The following is a 9,005-nucleotide window of genomic DNA, read 5'->3' as shown; positions in this document are numbered from 1 at the left end:
GAAAGACGAGGAGCTCCGACCGATGATCGAAGAAGGCGACTTAGACGGCAATGGGGTTTTGGATATGAACGAATTCTGCGTTCTCATGATCAGATTGAGTCCCTCTTTCCTGGCAGAGGCCGAAAAGTAGTTAGAAAAGGCAGCCATGGATATTATCCATACCTTTGATTTTGATAGCTCTGTGCGAGATTCAGAGATTCAGTTCAGGGTTCGGGAAATGGAATGGCTTAGTTTGCTTTCTCGCCCCCGCTTGCTTTCATATGTTTATATAATTTATGAATTTTTTTTATTTTTTTATAGTTTAGGAAATCCAAAGCATTTTGAACTCATTCTTATACATCGATATAAGGGAATATTGCTTTTACTACCAAAACTGTGCTGCAACTCAGGACCTTGCGGTTACCTAAGGAGCTATCCTCTACCAAAACTGAGTTGCAACTCAGGACCCGGCCGTTAGCTAAGGAGCTATCTTATTGTTTTAAGAGACGTAACTTACATTCAGTAAGGAAGATCAGGCGATGAAAAATACCGTACTGTAACTCTTCACGTGAAAAATGGAAACTATGACTAAACTAATTTGAATAAAATAATAATATGACTAAATAATTTTGAATAAGATAATATAAACGAATTTGGTTTTGTTTATATAATAATATCATTAAATGATTTTGAATAAAATAATATAAACGAATTTGATTTTTTTTTAATATATATTTTTAGAATTTGGTTTCTTTAAATATAATTTGATTTTTATTATATATTTTTTGGTTTTATTATATAATAACATGATTAAATTATTTTGAATAAAATAATATAAAGGAATTGGGTTATTTTTTTTAAATTATATATGTTTTACAGTTTTTTTAATTAAATAATCTAAATGAATTTGGTTTTTATTATTTTTTTGGTTTTGTTTATATAATAATATGATTAAATGATCTTGAATAAAATAATATAAACGAATTTGGTTTTTTCAAATATAAATTTTTAGGATTTGGTTTTTTTTAAATGTGTTTTACGGTTTCCTTTTTTAATTAAATAATATAAATGAATTTGATTTTTATTATATATATTTTTAAGTTAAGTTCGCCTTAAATTGGAGAAGGAATTTTTTTCCAAATTACGAATTTAAGTTTGCCCTAAATTGGAAAAGGATTTTTTTTTAATTACAAATTTGAACGGTTCAAATTTGTAAAAATTGGATTTATCTTTAATTACAAATACGAAGTGTTCAATTTTTTGAACAATATGTCTAACGAATTTGGATAAAATAATACACGATTTTTTGAAATTACAACTGAAATATATAACTGAACGAATTTGAATAAATAATATAAACTAATTTGAATAAAATAATCTGGCCATACGTTTCCAAATCTAATGACTACACGAGGGATATTTTCAGAAAGAATTTGAATAAAATTATATCAAGTCACCCAATGCATTTATGCATTAAAAACTATTTTAAATCACAGTTTCACTGACGACCATTATAAAGTAATTGGATTTTTATAATTTTTATTAAATATATACCCTCTTTAATCTCTAATTTCCATTTAGAAGGAAAAATTACCAAATTTTAACAAAAAAAGGTTAAAAAAACGTGTCGGTTGCAAAATTAATTTTCAATTTTGCTACAAAGAAAATTTAAAATACCATTCCGTAGAATATTTAAAAAATGTTTGTTGCAAAACTGAGTTTTTTTTGTCAGAGAGAAAAAACAGTATGATTTTATATTAAGGATATATAAATATCAGAGATACATTCAGAGATACATCTGCTGTTTGGAGCAACAGCATTTGGAGAAGGGAAAAAGAAACATGTCGATATTCCCTGAGATGGAATCTGCTTAAGTGATCAGTATAAGACAGCAGTGGAAAAAAAAGACATATCGATTTTCCAAAATCTGTTAAATGATCTGTGCAAAAACAGCAGTGGAAAGAACAGCTGTAAATGGGGACTCTTTGATCAGAGCCCGAAGATTACATATTGGAGAGATAAACAAAATTTGAGCATAGAGAGGAGCCCGCCTAGTCCTGAGGAGGCATGGACGCCGTTATTGAAGCCAATACAGAATTGAGAGGCAGAGAGCAGCCCTGGAAGATGCATCCATTGCGCCATTTCCAAAGATGCCAGCATGTAAGAATGAAAAGAGCATGCCAGGAGGGGCATTGAGCGCTCCACCATACAAAAGCATCCTGTACAGAAGTAAAGGATCGATGAGGAAAACCATAAGAAAGAGAGAGATCATACCAGATGGCAGAGGAGGCGGAGCAGTAAAAAAACATGTGATAATTTGATTCTGCCGCAGCTGTGCAAAAGCGACAAACACTTGGACCCTGCCATCCTTTTTTTTGGAGGACCTCCCAGGTGAGGTTCTTATTCGAAAAAAGAAGCCATGAGAAAAGAATGGATTTAAGAGGGCAGTGGGCTTTCCAGAACTTGGCAGGGAAGGGAGGGGAGGGGAGCGGAGCAGGAGGGGAGAGAGCAGAGTAGAGGCTTTTAACCAAGATGGGGCGGATAGCATTCCCCGTAGACCAAGACAAAGCATCTTTCGTCCCAATTTGAGAGAAAGCACTGTGAGAGAAACGGTTGGTGAAAGAGAGCCAAAGGGGGCGAAGGTGTGGTGGTAAGGCTAGTTGGAGGTCAGATTTCCAAATGGGCTCCTGAGAGGACCATGCAAGAATAAGCTTGTCCCAGGTTATAAGACCCCTTGCATGGAAAAAGGAAAGCAGAGACAGAGGGATCATGGATTCAAGGTTGTGGAGGGTGCGGTCAATTCCAATGAAGACATTTGAACCAGAGAAGATAGTCCATTTTAAATGCATCAAGAAAAAAGGCTGGAGTTTCCTGAAGCAGATCCATATGGGGGAGCCCGTTCGAATGCCAAGAGAGGACCTCCTGTACCAGTAGGATAAATTTTTACCTTTGAGGTATCTCTGGTTGATGAGGGCACTCCATGGGCTGGAGCCAAAGATGGCTCTGTGCAGAGATTTGCAAATGAGCGCCTGTCCAAAAAATTTCATATTGAGAAGGCCCCATCCGCCTGCCTTTTTAGGCCGAGAGATGGAGTCCATGGAAGCAAGGTGATATTTCGTTTGATGTGATCGGCCGCCCCACAAAAAATTTGCTGCTATAGATTTCATTTTCTTTGAGATGGAGGCCGGGAGAAGAAAGAGATGTCCCCAATATACCGCGAGCTGGGAGAGGACAGCCTGCACCAAAATAAATCTGCCGGCAAGAGAAAGAAGACGTAGTTCCCAACCTGCGATTTTGTGGTAGAAACGATCTAACAGCCATAGCCAATCTTGGCTGCGGTATCCCCTTGCTTTCAGACGAAAACCCAAATAAGTAAAACCATCCTTAATCAGTGCAAGGTTAATGCCGAAACGATCAGCAATCCACCGAGCCAAAACGGGATTAGAGTCGTTGTGATATAGCACTGATTTTCCCTTGTTGATATTGAGACCCGTTGCCGAATGAAACTTTTGGAGAATCACAAAGAGAGAGACCCAAGTAGACTTGCACAACATTGCAAAAATGAGAATATCATCCACGAAAAGGTTGTGAGAAAGAGAGATGTTCCTACACATCTTTACCGGCCTGCATCTACCATCGCCGACAGCAAGATTTATGTGGTTGCTTAGAGAATTCATAACCAGAATAAAGAGGATGGGGGAGAGGGGGCAGCCCTGGCGGAGCCCCCTCTCAGCACGAAAGAAAGAAGACGGAATGCCATTGATGATAACAGAGAAGGATACGCTTTCAACACACGCCATAATCCAACTGACAGCCCGGGGCCTTAAACCGATTTTGGCAAGGAGGATTCTGAGGAAGCTCCAATCCACACAGTCGAAGGCCTTTTTAAGATCGATCTTGAGAGCAGCGGCATCAATGTTTTTAGAGGAGATGGAGAAGAGGCATTCCTGGGCCATGGCAACTGCGTCCAGGATGAGCCTATCCTTTAGGAAAGCGTGTTGATCCTTTGTAATAAAGGAGCGGAGGACTTTCTTCAATCTCTCAGCAATAATTTTAGATATGATCTTGTAGAGAGAATTGCATAAAGCAATCGGCCGGTAATCCCCCAAAGATAAAGACTTGTCCTTTTTGGGAATGAGCGCAATGAAAGTGGCCGATAAGGCACTGTTTATGTTCCCGGAGACACGGGAAGAATCCGCCATGTCCAGCAAACCATTTTTGAAGAGATCATAAAAATGAGAGAAGAATTCAACCGGCCATCCGTCAGGCCCCGGACTTTTGTCCTTCTTGAAACTCTTTAAAGTGTCTGAAAGCTCCCCCTCCGAAATCGGCCTGAAAAAATCATCGTTTGCAGCGTCATCAAACATGACAGGGAGCTGATCCACAGCCCATAACATGTCATCAAGATCACAGATTTGCCTTTTATATTGCTCCTTGAAGAACCTAGTAGCTTCGGCAGAAATATCCTCGTGGGAAGAGAGGATGGCGCCATCCCCATTTTCGATTTGCCATATAGAGTTCTGAGTTCTGCGGGCATTTGCATAATTGTGGAAGAAACGAGTGTTGCGGTCCCCCTCCCGGAGCCAAGTTGCTCGGCTTTTTAGCCGCCAAGTCGATTCCTCTTTTTGCAGAAGGTCATTTTTTTTCCTTTCCAAGGATCTGAGAAGGGATTTATTGTCCAGCGACAAGCCACAGGAGGGAAAAGAGGAGGAGAGGCGGCAAATTTCTTGATCAATATCAAGAAGATCCTGCTTGTCCTTTTTCTTTTGATTTATCTGCCACGACTTTGCATGATCCTTTAACCGATGAATTTTGTCCCTGAAAGTATAAAGGAAGGCCTCCTCGGAATTGAGAATGTCTGACCAGCTTGATTTTATGAAATCGTTGAAAGCTTGATCTTGTAGGTGAACAGAATTGAATTTGAAAGAGTAGCCCTTCGTAATAGCCGGAAGCGGCCAAGACAAAAAGATAGGCATATGGTCGGAGGAGAGAGCAACTCCGGTCCTTGCTGTCGGCATGCCCCATAAATCGATGATGCTGGTTTTTAAGAGAAAACGGTCGATCCTCTTTGCAATATAGGCGGAGCCCGTTCTGCCATTGGACCACGTTGGTGCCATTTTGTCAGGGATGATATCAACCATATCCCTTCTTAGCAATTCCCTTCTCATTTTGTGGGCCATACCGTCCACAGCATTTCCCTGCCCCCAGCATTCTTCAGGGCTGAGAGTCATGTTAAGATCACCTGCAATTAACAAGGATTTTATGTCTAGAATGTCAGAGCTGAATAAAGAATTCCAGAAAGGGATTCTGTTTCTATAGGGAGCATAGACATTCAAGAGATTTAGAATCTGAGATCTGCCTCTTATCGATGCAGAGATGAGAATTCCAGCACAACACCTAAATGCCTTTGCTTTGATTTTTTGCGGATCCCACATAACCACCAGACCCCCAGACAGGCCATCAGCATTGGTGGCGACAATGTACCAAGAAGGAAACATTCTTCTGAAATAAAGCAGGGAGACCGAACTGGAGTGCATAGTCTCCTGGATGAAAATGATGAGGGGGCGGGCAGAGACTAGAGAATCCTTGAGTGCCAGGAATTTTGGGGCGGCACCCAGTCCCCTGATGTTATAGGAGGCCAGGAAGGTCATTTTGAAGATTGACCAGCCAAACTTGCTCTAAGGGGCTGTGGATCAGCAGATTCCAGAATAGGAACATCGATGAGAGGAAGATTTAAGACGCCCAGATCGGAGGCGATGGTCCGGCCACGGAAATGACGGCTCCCGCCCCTTTGTTTTTTCCTAACAGTGATGTTTTTTGCAGAGTTTGGGCTGATGGAAGGGAAGGACGGCCGATGAATGGTGAGCGGCTCGAGAATCGGAGGGTGGCACTGAAGGTGAGTTGCAGGGGGTCGGAGTCGGCTGAGGCTCTTTTTCTTTTTGCAAAGAAGGCGAATGGATTGGAGAGGGCGTGGAAGATGAAATGAGGATGGGGTGCGAGCCCACAACAAAGTCCGCCCTGTCCATCACTGGAGGGGAGGGGACGGCAGGCTCCTCAAACTGAATAGGAACAGGCGGGCTAGTGAAGACGGCAGCGTCCTTGAGCCCAGAAGAAAAGGGGGGGCTCTTGAATTCCGCAAATTTTGGGGACAGCGGCCTGTTCTGAGAAGCCTCCTGCGTACTTGGAAGTTCTGAAGATTTAAAAGAAAAATGAGTGCCTGTTAGACTGACATCCTCAGATTGAGAATCGGAGCCCGGGGGTCTCGGCCTTTGCGAAGGGAAAGTGAAAGGCTTTCGACGACGAAATTTACAGTCTTTGTTGAGATGTCCCGTTCGGTGGCAAGAGGAACAGCGGAACGGGATCCCCCAAAAGTCTAGCCGTTGATTTATCTTTGAACCGTCCCAAGAGATTTCAATCTGTTCAGGGTAGGCCCCCTTGTAGGGCTTTTCAATAAGAATCCATGCGATTCTTTTATCCCGCTCGCCCCTGACCCAGGGATCCACGTAGATGAATTTCCCGATCGCATTGCCGATTAAGGCCATGATCTCCGGCGTCCAGAGCTCCAGCGGGAGATTAGGGAGCTTTACCCAAATCATACTGTGGGAGGGAGTGTTTTTGAGAGGATCAAAGCCGAGGAACCACCTTGACAGAGACAAGAAACTTCTACCAGAGACCCATGGTTTGCTGAGTACCAGGTCAAGATCAGATTCCTTTTGGAAGTGGAAAGAGAACCAGTCCTTCATGAGGCGGGAGACTATAGGGGAATACCCAATAATTGGGGACCAAGTTGATGAAATCCACTTCCTCATAAGCTCCTCATTCATTTCAGGGAAGTACCACTTTCCCACCAAGGCAAATTTCTGCAAACTGTGGATGCGCTCAGAGAGGGATGAGCCAGAGACCGACACCGCCTTTGGGGGAGGAGCCGATTTCACCGGAGCTTTTTGCTGGTGACGAGAGTGGCCCCGACCTTGGCTCTCCTTTGAAAAAGGGCCCTTTATATGGTGATGAGTTGCAAGATTTCCGAGGAGAGGCGGGTCCCGGAGCCCAGCAGGGAGCATATCTGACAGCGAGGCATGCCAGCTGGGATTCTGACTGGCAGAGGCGCGAGCTGTTTCGGATTCAATGGCGGCAGCAAACAATGCTTTGGTGGCAGGGGAGTCACTGTCATCTGCCATCCTAGACAGAGGAGAAATCCCGAAAAGGAGATCCCCCGTACCACACGAACAGAGAGAGGATCCCAAGAAGAGATACCCGCGGAGAATGTAACCTGGATAGAAAGACTTCTGCAGGGAAAAACTGTAAGGATGGACGGCCTTAGATCATTCTCCAGCGAAGCTGGCTGACATGAAGGACGTTCACAACATGCCAAAAAAGGGGAATGAAGACTCTAGAATGTACTGCATAGAAAAGGTGACGCTGGCCAGCCTCCAAAAGACCATATGCATGAAAATTTGAAGGAGGGGCATTAATAAGGCTGGCAGAGATGACTGTTTATCAGCAGAGAGTCATTTATGGTCACCGGAAAAAGGATTTTGAAACAGGAAAGCGGGAACGTTGCCGGAGGATTCTGAGAGCGACAGCGGAATTCGAAGGGTGGGCGGACGGGAGAAACGCTGCTATTGCAATTCAGACCACTAGTTACAGTCACAGCAGCAGCAGAAGACCTGAAAAACGCACCACCATTTCCCGACACGAAAGCGGATGTCTTGACAAGGACTATAGATGAAGAAGGAAGATTTTAGCCTGTTTAGGAAAGCTTTCAACATCCCTATATAGGACAGGCAGCCTTCTGGTTTTAGAAAAGAGACAGAACCCCGACACTCCAAGAAACAGCAGGAAGCACTGAAAGCTCTTGAGACTTAAAACACCAAAGTTCACTGCCTAAATCCTAATTTGGAACTGTGGAGTCATAGAGAGTTTATAAGCGAGTGAAAACTAGCAAGCCTAAAAAACTCCCCTGGAAGCAATCTAAACAGAGCCTATCCCAAAGTAACCATGACTCATCTGAGAGCTGATTGCATTATTAGTCAGTAACCAAGACAGAAAAAAAATGCAGAAATAGAGGAGAGACCATGAAAACAAACCTGGAGCCGCGCAGCGCCGGGAGCAGGAGCCGAGACCATGCATGTAGGAAAAAGAAACACCTTAACGAGCAGAAGGAGCAGAATGTTGAGCCTCCAGCCCGCAAGACTGGAGGGGGAAACCCCTGGAGGTTGATTGAAGCTCGTTATGTAGTGGAAAACCTGGGAGGACTTTGCATGCGCAGGAGAACGTAGAAGTGCCACATTCGAACACGTTTGGTGCTAAGGGGAGAGTGGAAACGGCTCCATGCAGGGGAAAAAGCCACCCGCAGGACGCTTGTAGAACCGGCAGATGAGGGCGCCAATGAGCAAGCGCGGGGTGGCAGAGCCGAAGCGCATGCAAGGCGACGAGAAGGGAGGTTCAGAGGCAGAAGGCTGTTGTCGTTACCTGTTCAGAAGCTATTGGGTAATGGCGATAGGCTATTGACGTTACCTGGTCAGAACCTATTGGATAATGGCGATAATGACAGACATGGTTCGGCGAATGGCTTCCCTTCCTGGCGCGCGCGCGAGCTCCCCTTCCTCTAAATATGTTGCAAAACTGAGTTATCCCCTTGAATAAATATGAAACCCGATTTCGAAAAGATAAAAATACGTACGTTTTTATTTTATTTAAAAAATAAAAGTAACGTAAAAGCCCTTTTAATTAAGGATAATTAATGCGACTTTTTGGAGATTCCGGTGACGGAATCCGGCGGAAGAAATTGAGGTTAAATCATGATTTGTTGCAGTTAAAATGGTTTTTTAACTGCATATTTGGATTCAGCACCCTCGAAAACCCCTGGGACGCTTTCATTGTGCAGAAACTAGCTATCAAACTTGCGATTCCAATAATTTCCTGCCGGATTTCAACCGGAAAAATCTGCCGGAAAGGCTTTCAAAAAGTCACGTTATAGACTAATATTTTAATGAAATACGATGAAAAAATCACGCCACTATCCT

At 43.3% G+C, this 9,005-nt stretch overlaps 1 pseudogene; it reads left to right on the top strand.

The window, feature by feature from the left end:
• LOC149233351 (calcium-binding protein KIC pseudogene) overlaps positions 1 to 1,853 on the top strand; it is a 2,041-nt pseudogene extending 188 nt beyond the window's left edge.
• The last annotated feature ends 7,152 nt before the right edge of the window (positions 1,854 to 9,005 follow it).

This window comes from Pinus tabuliformis, chromosome J (genome assembly GCF_031772625.1).
Source record: "Pinus tabuliformis cultivar Carrire ecotype Pingquan chromosome J, CPIR1, whole genome shotgun sequence".
NCBI classification, from domain to species: domain Eukaryota; kingdom Viridiplantae; phylum Streptophyta; class Pinopsida; order Pinales; family Pinaceae; genus Pinus; species Pinus tabuliformis.
The sequence above is the reverse complement of the archived record's forward strand: the minus strand, read 5'-3'. Positions and strand labels throughout refer to the sequence as shown.